At 42.9% G+C, this 11,157-nt stretch overlaps 1 long non-coding RNA gene across 1 annotated transcript; it reads right to left on the reverse strand.

Moving 5' to 3' along the window:
- Positions 1–279: 279 nt before the first annotated feature.
- On the reverse strand, positions 280–9,447 carry LOC147346386 (uncharacterized). Its single transcript, XR_015153588.1, has 2 exons — positions 9,246–9,447; positions 280–444 (listed from the first exon to the last, which is right to left on the reverse strand). It is a non-coding gene; the product is annotated as an uncharacterized LOC147346386 (long non-coding RNA).
- Positions 9,448–11,157: the final 1,710 nt, after the last annotated feature.

An 11,157-nucleotide genomic window follows, 5' to 3' on the forward strand; every position in this document is an offset into this window, starting at 1 on the left:
TGAACCCAGGTCTCCTGCATTGGCAGGCAGTTTCTGTATCACAAGCGCCACCTGGAAAGCCCAAGAAAGAACATACGGCATGATAAACGCCAGATTCTGGACTGTGAAAGGGCCGAGGAGCCTGGCAGAGCTGGGGGACACCTGGGGCTCGAAGTCATTAGTGCTGTTCCATTTCTCGAGCTGCATAGTACAAAGTACTCGCCGTGATGTATTTAAACCTTCTCTGTATGTACTGAATTCATCACAGGAATTTTAGAAAAGATTCCTACCTTCACTCAATTACAGAAGGGCAAATATTACAGAAGGTTTAATTTCCCAGAAAAAAAAATATTGATGCGGAAGCGCTTCTCTTTTGAGGCATTTCTTTTTCAGGCCGGATGAAGTGAATCCACACACTGGCAGGTCACAAAGCTTCTGACACAAAGAATCTTAATTTGCAAAGACCTAGCATACATGAAAAAAGAACAATTAATTCTAGGCATGAAGGTAATTATTCAAATCCAGTGCGCATTCCTAGCCTGGGACGAGCACAGAGCCGGGATCTGTGCAACTTTTTCAGGAAACACAAGAGCGTAACGTAATGTGATGATACATTCAATTGATTCACTAGAACAGCATTTTTAAACTTACACTCTACTTAGAGAGCAGTAAAACCCTCACAGATCAATGTTGCAGTGCCTGTGTTGTGTAGCCCAGGTGTCTGAGATCAAATAACCAGATAGCAGTGACCACGTGCTGTGCTGCGTTTAGCTGCTCAGTCGTGTCTGGCTCTGAGACCCTCTGGACTGTAGCCCGCCAGGTTCCTCTGTCCATGGGATTCTCCAGGCAAGAAGACTGGAGTGGGTTGCCATTTCTTCCTCCAGGGGATCTTCCCGACCAAGGGATCAAACCCGGGTCGCTCTTCTGCATTGCAGATGGATTCTTTACCAGCTGAGCAACCTGGGAAGGTCAGCAGTGACCATTTATTTTTTAAAAAGATAATTCTAATATTAAATAACTTAGGCTAAACAGAGAGAAAAAAGTAGTTTTATTCATGTGAGTAACTCATCTAACATTTAAAGTTTGGTAAAAGGAAGGTGGGCTTCCCAGGTGGCTCAGTTGTAGAGAATTCGACTGCCAGTGGAGGAGACAGCGGTGAGATCCCTGGGTCGAAAAGATCCCCTGGAGGAAGGCATGGCAACCTACCCCAGTATTCTTGCCTGGAGAATCCCATGGACAGAGGAGTCTGGTGGGCTGCAGTCCACGGGTTGCAAAGAGTCAGACACGACTTAGCTACTAAGCCACAACAACAAAAAGGAAGCTAAACCAACATTGCTGGGTACAGAGTAGGCATAAGAAATAGGTCTTATTCTGCCACATTATAAATAAACTGAGCATTAGGTCAGATAAGTTATGTAATGCCAAACAGCCAGAAAGGAGCCAGATTGGAGTATGAATTCCATTCCTCTTCATTCTAAATCCCATACCCTTCTTCCTGGGAGACAGCTAGCTAATAAGCAGAAAAAAACGTAGACAGTTTCTCTTCTGGCATTTTTCAGATGACATTAGAGGAGACATTGCGTGTGTGTATTTAAGATTATGTGATTATAAAACTGATTTTAAAAACAGAGATGATAATCTCCTTCTTAACAAGGTTATTTGTGGAACAGTAAACAAACTCAGAATTTTTTTTTTTTTTAAAAAGGGCAACATCAGACACATATTTGGCAAAGCACTAGCTTAGGCTGTAGAAGACCCCACCATACCGGACCCTGCCACTCCTGTGTGGCTGAGAACAAGTCCCGTGATCCTCTGTAAGGACAATAACTACTCAAAATAGTTATGGAAACAGGACAGAAGTCAGATCACTTACATCCGGTTACTCTGTAGGTACAACCACTGTCTATAAATAAAATTATATTCCTCTATAGAGTATTTTAGACTTTAACCAAAAATTCTACTATTTTTTACATAGTAAATTTGTTGTTTAATCGCTCAGTTGTGTCCGACTCTCTTGCAACCCCCATGGACTGTAGCCCACCAGGCTCCTCTGTCCATGGGATTCTCCAGGCAAGAACACTGGAGAGAGCTGCCATTTCCTTCTCCAGGGGATCTTCCTGACCCAGGGATTGAACCCCCATCTCTTGCATTGCTGGGGGATTCTTTACTGCTAAGCCACTGGGGAAGCCCTGTAAAAGGTTCTTCTCTTTTGAAACTGGGCATCTGATATTTGGGGGTTGTTTGTTTTAGAACTACATATAGATACTGAAGTCAGAACGCTTATATTCAGAAGTAATTTTTTATTTCTGAATTCCAGTTCCACTCAGTCTTTGATGCTGCTATTCTTCCCCGTTATTTCACAATGAGGTTGGAAAGGAAGGCTGAGTACGAGACATCTTAAAGAAGAACCTTTAAGATCTTACTCACTGAACAGATGAAGGAACAGGAGTGGCAAGGGGCACACCTCGCAGGGCTTCCAGGGTGGTTGCCTGGCTGACGGCCTGAACAGCGCTGCCACTGACCAGGGCAGAAGCTGGAGGGACGGGATCAGATCTCACAAAAAGATGACAAGGTACGTTTTGGATATGTTGGACTGGAAGAGCCGATGGATGACCTAAGGTGCCTTGGATGTCCGTGGCTCTGGAGCTCAGTAGGAGGTTGTGGGCTGGGCACCAAAGAGCCTTCGTTATTCATGAGTTATCTGCTTTAACCTGTCAGGCACAGAGCTAGACTCTGGAGCTCAGTAGGAGGTTTCGGGCTGGGCACTGAAGAGCCTTCGTTATTCATGAGTTATCTGCTTTAACCTGTCAGGCACAGAGCTAGACTCTGGAGCTCAGTAGGAGGTTGTGGGCTGGGCACCAAAGAGCCTTCGTTATTCATGAGTTATCTGCTTTAACCTGTCAGGCACAGAGCTAGACTCTGGTGACTGGAGGTTGAAGAAAACAGACCCCTACTCTCATAGGTTAGAATATGAGAGATGTAAAGACAAATGGTAACACGCTGATACATGCTCTGGATTGGGTATATTAAAGATACATGGATGCTAAAGAGAGGCCCGAATCTTCCTGAAGGGATCAAGGATATTTCACAAAAATAATGGTTATTAACTCTGTCCTGAAATGGGTGTTAGACTTTTAAAGTACAGATTTCAAAGTTGTCTTCTTGGACTTGGGACAACACTTACAGGATTGTCTGAGTTAGCAAATAAAAACATCTAACTCCCAGTTCAATTTGATATTCAGATAAACAGTGAATCATTTTATAGTATAAATATTCTTTTTGTTAATATGAAATTAAATTGACTGGACAACTGTATTTTTTTCTGGCAACCATAATTATTTATCAGTATCATGCAGCCATGAAATTAAAAGACACTTACTCCTTGGAAGGAAAGTTATGACCAACCTAGATAGCATATTCAAAAGCAGAGACATTACTTTGCCAACAAAGGTTCGTCTAGTCAAGGCTATGGTTTTTCCTGTGGTCATGTATGGATGTGAGAGTTGGACTGTGAAGAAGGCTGAGCACCAAAGAATTGATGCTTTTGAACTGTGGTGTTGGAGAAGACTCTTGAGAGTCCCTTGGACTGCAAGGAGATCCAACCAGTCCATTCTGAAGGAGATCAGCCCTGGGAGTTCTTTGGAAGGAATGATGCTAAAGCTGAAACTCCAGTACTTTGGCCACCTGATGCAAAGAGGTGACTCACTGGAAAAGACTCTGATGCTGGGAGGGATTGGGGGCAAGAGGAGAAGGGGACGACAGAGGATGAGATGGCTGGATGGCATCACTGACTCGATGGACGTGAGTCTGGGTGAACTCCGGGAGTTGGTGATGGACAGGGAGGCCTGGTGTGCTGTGATTCATGGGGTCGCAAAGAGTCGGACACGACTGAGCGACTGATCTGATCTGATCATTTAAAGAGTAGTGTGAGAGAGATGAAATTAGTTAAATATCAAAAGATAGTTATTTAATGTTACCTTGTTTAATGATATGTCACAAAATGAAATATCAAATAGTCACTGTTAGAAACCAGACAAAATTTTAAGACTAGACAATGTGTATCACAAATACTATCTTTTCCAAATGTTTCTTAGAATATATGGTAATTTACTGATGTTTTAAAAAATATCTCTGAAACCTTGGGGGGGAAAATCACATACATTCGGCTTTTGGCATCTGCAGTACTCACACTAGTAAGACAAGACTCTCCGTGGCCTGAATGACATCCAGAGAGCACTGCTGCTGCCGCTAAGTCGCTTAGTCGTGTCCCACTCTGTGCGACCCCACAGACGGCAGCCCACCAGGCTCCCCTGTCCCTGGGATTCTCCAGGCAGGAACACTGGAGTGGGTTGCCATTTCCTCCTCCAATGCATGAAAGTGAAGAGTGAAAGGGAAGTCGCTCAGTCGTGTCCGACTCTTAGTGACCCCATGGACTGCAGCCCACCAGGCTCCTCCGTCCATGGGATTTTCCAGGCAAGAGTACTGGAGTGGGGTGCCACTACACTCCCAAATAACTTTAGCAATGTAAAAACGGTGACATCTGGTTCTCTGACCATGACGACAGCTGCGACTCCGTTGCTAGAAATGTCACTGCTGATTCCACGTGAGTCATGTTGGTGAGTCTGCTTGTGAAACTACGTTCAGCCCAACAGTCTTGGTAACAATGAGCAAAACAGGTTATGGAAATCCTGACTCACACCATGGTAATTTAAAAAGTTACATTTTAACCATTAATTTCAACATCTCTCACCTTCAGACATTTCCAAGGTGGCAAACGACAGAATTAATCACCCTGGAATTTTATTACCCAGCGATGGAATGTGATGGTTGAAATAAATCATCTCTAAATGTTGAAAATCTGTACTTCCCAGATACACAGCCCTCCCACCTGAGGCCTTGCTGACCCCAGGGAGAAGGGAGGATAGGCAAGCCTGATTTGGTGTTCCCCTAATGTGCCTGGGCTACAAGGCAGGAGAACGGGGTTCGATCCCGGGGTCAGAAAGATCCCCTGCAGAAGGAAATGGCAACCCACTCCACTATTCTTGCCAGGATAATTCCACAGACAGAGGAGCCTGGCTGGCTATAGTCCATGGGGTTGCAAAGACTAGGACACGACTGAGCGACTAAGCACGCATACAATAGAAATGCAAGCTTAAAGTTATTTAGCAACAAAAAAATAAAGAACAGTACCCAAAACAGGAATGAAAGTAAAATTATTTCTACTAAATCTTCTTAGTCCACTTAGTGATCTTTTTTACTGAGACACATCAAACACATTTCTGGAGATAATCTAGTCAGCAGTTTGCTTTGATATTATCACTGTCATCTCATTATTGAAAAATGGATAAAAATGTCTCCCAAATCTTGAAAGCTTTTGTCTAATTTAATAAGTGTAGATTCCATAGAATCAAAGGTAATGTTATCTCATTTTAACAAAACTCATATAGTAATTAGTACGTACCAGGAACTATTCCTAACATTCTATTATTAACACTAACTTACTCTTTATTTAAATAAAGGCAGAAATAGTATGGACCTAACAGAAGCAGAAGATATTAAGAAGAGGTGGCAAGAATACACAGAAGAACTATACAAAAAAGATCTTCATGACCCAGATAACCACGATAGTGAGATCACTCACCTAGAGCCAGACATCCTGGAATGTGAAGTCAGGTGGACCTTAGAAAGCATCACTATGAACAAAGCTAGTGGAGGTGATGGAATTCCAGTTGAGCTATTTCAAATCCTGAAAGATGATGCTGTGAAAGTGCTGCACTCAATATGCCAGCAAATTTGGAAAACTCAGCAGTGGCCACTGCTACTGCTAAGTCACTTCAGTCGTGTCCGACTCTGCGACCCCACAGACAGCAGCCCACCAGGCTCTGCCGTCCCTGGGATTCTCCAGGCAAGAACACTGGAGTGGGTCACCATTTCCTTCTCCAATGCATGAAAGTGAAAAGTGAAAGTGAAGTCGCTCAGTCATGTCCGACCCTCAGCGACCCCATGGACTGCAGCCTTCCAGGCTCCTCCGTCCATGGGATTTTCTAGGCAAGAGTACTGGAGTGGGGTGCCATTGCCTTCTCCACAGGACTGGAAAAGGTCAGTTTTCATTCCAATCCCAAAGAAAGGCAATGCCAAAAAATGCTCAAACTACCGCACAATTGCACTCATCTCACATGCTAGCAAAGTAATGCTCAAAATTCTCTAAGCCAGGCTTCAGCAATACATGAACTGTGAACTTCCAGATGTTCAAGGTGGTTTTAGAAAAGGTGTAGGAACCAGAGATCAAATTGCCAACATTCGCTGGATCATGGAAAAAGCAAGAGAGTTCCAGAAAAACATCTATTTCTGCTTTATTGACTATGCCAAAGCCTTTGACTGTGTGGATCACAATAAACTGTGGAAAATTCTGAAAGAGATGGGACTACCAGACCACCTGATCTACCTCCTTAGAAATCTATATTTAGGTCAGGAAGCAACAGTTAGAACTGGACATGGAACAACAGACTGGTTCCAAATCAGGAAAGGAGTATGTCGAGGCTGTATATTGTCACCCTGCTTATTTAACTTCTATGCAGAGTATATCATGAGAAACACTGGGCTGGATGAAGCACAAACTGGAAACAAGATTTCCAGGAGAAATATCAATAACCTCAGATATGCAGATGACACCACCCTTATGGCAGAAAGTGATGAAGAAATAGAGAGTCTCTTGTTGAAAGCGAGAGAGGAGAGTGAAGAAGTTGGCTTAAAGCTCAACATTCAGAAAACTAAGATCATGGCATCTGGTCCCATCACTTCATGGCAAATAGATGGGGAAACAGTGGAAACAGTTACAGAATTTATTTTTCTGGGCTCCAAAATCACTGTGGATGGTGACTGCAGCCATGAATTTAAAAGACACTTGTTCCTTGGAAGAAAAGTTATGAGCAACCTAGACAGCATATTAAAAAGCAGAGACATTACTTTTCCCACAAAGGTTCATCTAGTCAAAGCTATGGTTTTTCCAGTGGTCTTATGTGGATGTGAGAGTTGGACTATAAACAAAGCTGAGTGCCAAAGCACTGATGCTTTTGAACTGTGGTGTTGGAGAAGACTCTTGAGAGTCCCTTGGACTGCAAGGAGATCCTACCAGTCCATCCTAAAGGAAATCAGTCCTGAATATTCATTGTAAGGACTGATGCTGAAGCTGAAGCTCTAATACTTTGACCACCTGATGTGAAGAGCTGACTCATTTGAAAAGACCCTGATGCTGGGAAAGATTGAAGGCAGGAGGAGAAGGGGACAACAGAGGATGAGATGGTTGGATGGCATCACTGACTCAATGGACATAAATTTGAGTAAGCTCTGGGAGTTGGTGACAGATAGGGAAGCTTGGCGTGCTGCAGTCCATGGGGTTACAAAGAGTCGTACATGACTGAGTGACTAAACTGAACTGACTCTTTATTTAAAATGCCAATAGGAAAGCAGTGGCCCAGAGAGATTCTCCACAATTAAATAAAGTAGAGCATGTCAGGACCAGAAGTAGAACCCAGGCAGGTGGGTTCCAGAAGAGGGCTCTTGAACACAATGGCAGGCTGGCTCTCCCATACTAAACTGTTGATAACATTAATTTACAACCATATTCAAACGAACCTAGGCAAGTATTAAGTGCTGACCAGGAACCAGACACTTTACCCAAAAGATCTCAGATCTTTAGCACACCACTGAGAGTCAGTTTTTATCATCTTCAGGTCACTGAAAAAGCCCAGAGCTTGAGACTTGAAACATGCTAGGCTGGAGGTTTCAGCCGAGGTCTGAATGGCTTTAAAGCCCGGGTACTTTCTGTTCTCCAAGACTGCCTCCTTATGGTGCCTTGGGAGTAGTACTGGGGCTCTTCACTTTTCAGAACTCTTTTTCCCTAGGATCTATTTGCGTTGAAAAATGCTACAAGAATACTCATAATTAAATAAGGCAGGTAGAACACAGGCGTGCACGCCCACACCCGCGCCAACAGCACCTGCAGCTTAACCTGTAGGAACAGGCTTTTCAGCAAAGACAGTTTCCTGAGAGAAGGAACTACAGTCCATTCATCCTGTGTTCTCAGAATCTGAGACAGTGTTTGGATAAAGTTGGTGCTCAGTAAAATTCTGAATGAAGTAACTACTGAAGGCATATCCACATTCCTTTAATGCAGGAATTTCTATTTAAGATAAATGTCAGGAAATACATGAGTACAATTTATTACATAGCCGTTTCCAGGACAAGGGAACCACTGATAACTTGGTTCCTAAAGTCAAGTTCTAGTGAAAACTAGAACTCCTAGCACCACCTTCTTATAACCCCCAAATCAAAGTTACATATCCCTTCAAATCTATTAGGAAATGAAATCAACTCTAAACAGCAGCAAACTAAGTTATCATTAGGAGAGCGTCTATCTACATTTCACTTACACTTACTCTGAGCCAAACAACCTCTTCCGTTCAGTCGCTCAGGCGTGTCCGACTGTTTGCGACCCAATGGACTGCAGCACACCAGGCCTCCCTGTCCATCACCAACTTCCAGAGCCTGCTCAAACTCATGCCTATCAAGTCAGTGATGCCATCCAACCACCTCATCCTCTGTCGTCCCCTTCTCCTCCTGCCTTCAATCTTTCCCAGCATCAGGTCTTTTCAAATGAGTTAGCTCTTCACTCTTATCAGAACTCTTACCAGTGCTCTAAAGCTTTATTTCCTTTGTGTTTCTTGTAAAAAAAATTAATAAATGGAAATCTCAAATAGAGTAAGGAGAGACAAGCAGGGGGAGCCCTCACACCCTGGGACATGGCCGAGCCCAACAGGAAGGAGAAGACTGCTTTCCTGGCAAGGTCTCAGCCAGTGAAAAGCCATGGACTCTTTATTTACCACAGTCCTCCCCGCTTCCATTTCCCCTCTGTGAAAGCATTCCCCTTTCTCTGTCATCTTGGGACCTGCATGGCATATGGCTTGCCATGGTTACAGACCCCAAGTTACAATTCTCTGCTGATCCTGAGTAAACTCATCTTTGTTGGAGAAACGTCTGCCAGTCTCTCTCAGGTCAACACATTACAGATGAAAGAATATATGTATTTCTTAAAGGAACTCTGGAAAATGAAGAGGATGAATGCTAAAGTAAAAACTCAAACTAACAAAGCGCTGGTTAGATGTCTTGTCTTTGCCCACACATGAATATAGATGTTTTAGAAATAATACATATTATTTATAAAAATCAGATATACACACTTGTATTTATATGGAGTGCAGACTGACCACACTATGCGATGCCACGTAGGTGTGCGATGCCACGTAGGTGTGTGCACACGTGGGCACAGACACGCTCCTTAGAGGCCATCGACTCGGAAATGGTTTGTTTGCAAAGTCTTTTTAGGTCAGCTTTTGGTGGCTGGATCACACGTTCTCTTTGAAATCAACGTAGTAAGTTGGCACTGTGGGAATGGAAACAGTTTCTGCTCTGCAAGGAGACAATGATATATTCTCATCATGTACCAAAAAAGACAAATATATATAAATAGTATTAGGAGGAATACAAAGTGGGAAAGGAAGAAAGCTTTATATATCCAGGACATGAAACACACAGAACTCAGCTTAACATTGGCCTCTGGCCTTATAGTTCAGTGGATCCATTTCAAGCCCCACTGCAGCTCTGTGGTCAGTCACAGAGTCCTCTGAGAGACACGGAAGAAAAGGGGAGGTCACTCTCCAACCCAGCTTAGAGGAGCCGTGCATTAAGATAAGCTCATCAAAATGCTGAGTTTGCAACAAAGAGCACTGCAGGAAAACAGCCTAGTGCTTTGTTCACGCAAATGGCTGTCACACCAGTTAAATCCTCAGTGGCTTCTCTCATTGTTTTTTTCTGTGATATTATTTATTTTCCAAAATTTTAATAGTCATTAAAAAAGCTCAGATAACAATAAACATTTACATGGTGAATTCTGCTGAAGAGAGTTAGCTAAGGAAACACCATGTAAGCATCTACTATACAGTAAAAGATAAAGGAGTTGAAATGAAGGATTCAAACATGCAAATAATTTTTTTTAACCTAAACATCAGGAATAAGGTCCTTAAGTCTCTCATCACTTTTAATTTCAGTGTTTGAGATGCACCCCTTCTCTCAACAAAACAAAGCCAGAACTGAAATAATTTCTAACCTTTAATAATGAATAATGAGCCTGTAATAATGAAACACGTGAAATCTCATTTTACTAAGCACAACACTGAGTATCAAATGGGACAGAATAGAAAGTGCAGAAATAAACCCACGCATTTATGCCAATTAATTGACAACAAGAAGGCAAACACAATGGAGAAAAGACGGTCTCTTCAACAAGTGGTGCTGGGAAAACGGGCCAGCTGCATGCAAAAATGCAAGTAGATCGTTCTCTAGCACCATATACAGAAGTAAACTCAAAACGGATTAAAGGCCTAAATGTAAGGTTGGGTGCCAGAAAACTCGGGGAAAACACAAGTAGAACACTCTTTGACATAAATTAGAGCAGTATGTTTTTGGATCCATCTCCTAAACAAAGGAACTAAAAGCAAAAAATAAACAAATGGGACCAATTAGACTCACAAGCTTTTGCACAGAAAAGGAAACCGTCAACAAAGTGAACAGAACCTACTGAATGGGAGAAAATACTTGTAAATGATATGACAGACAAAGGGTTAATATACTACGCATATAGAAAGCTCATACAGCTCAACATAAAAAAAACACATCAAAAAAACACACAAAACAGGAGAACACAGACACAACCAACTAAAAAACTGGCAGAGAAACCGAATAGACATTTTCCCAAAAAGGAAATGCAGATGGCGGATAGGCGCAGGAAAAGATGCTCAACACCAGCACCAGGGAAATGCAAATCAGAGCGACAGCTAGATACCCATCAGAATGGCCAGTGTCAAAAAGAGCAAAACTAACAAATGCTGGCAAGGACAAGGAGAAAAGAGAGCCCTCACACACTGTTGCTGGGAGTAAGACGTATGCTGCTGCTGCTGCTGCTGCTGCTAAGTCGCTTCAGTCGTGTCTAACTCTGTGCGACCCCATAGACTGCAGCCCAGCAGGCTCGCCCGTCCCTGGGATTCTTCAGGCAAGAACACTGGAGTGGGTTGCCACTGCCTTCTCCATAAAGAGGTGTAACCACTGTAAAAACAGTATGGT

Source organism: Bos grunniens, chromosome 24 (assembly GCF_055505025.1).
Source record: "Bos grunniens cultivar Pamir isolate PY7600 chromosome 24, Bosgru_T2T1.0, whole genome shotgun sequence".
In the NCBI taxonomy this organism is placed as follows: domain Eukaryota; kingdom Metazoa; phylum Chordata; class Mammalia; order Artiodactyla; family Bovidae; genus Bos; species Bos grunniens.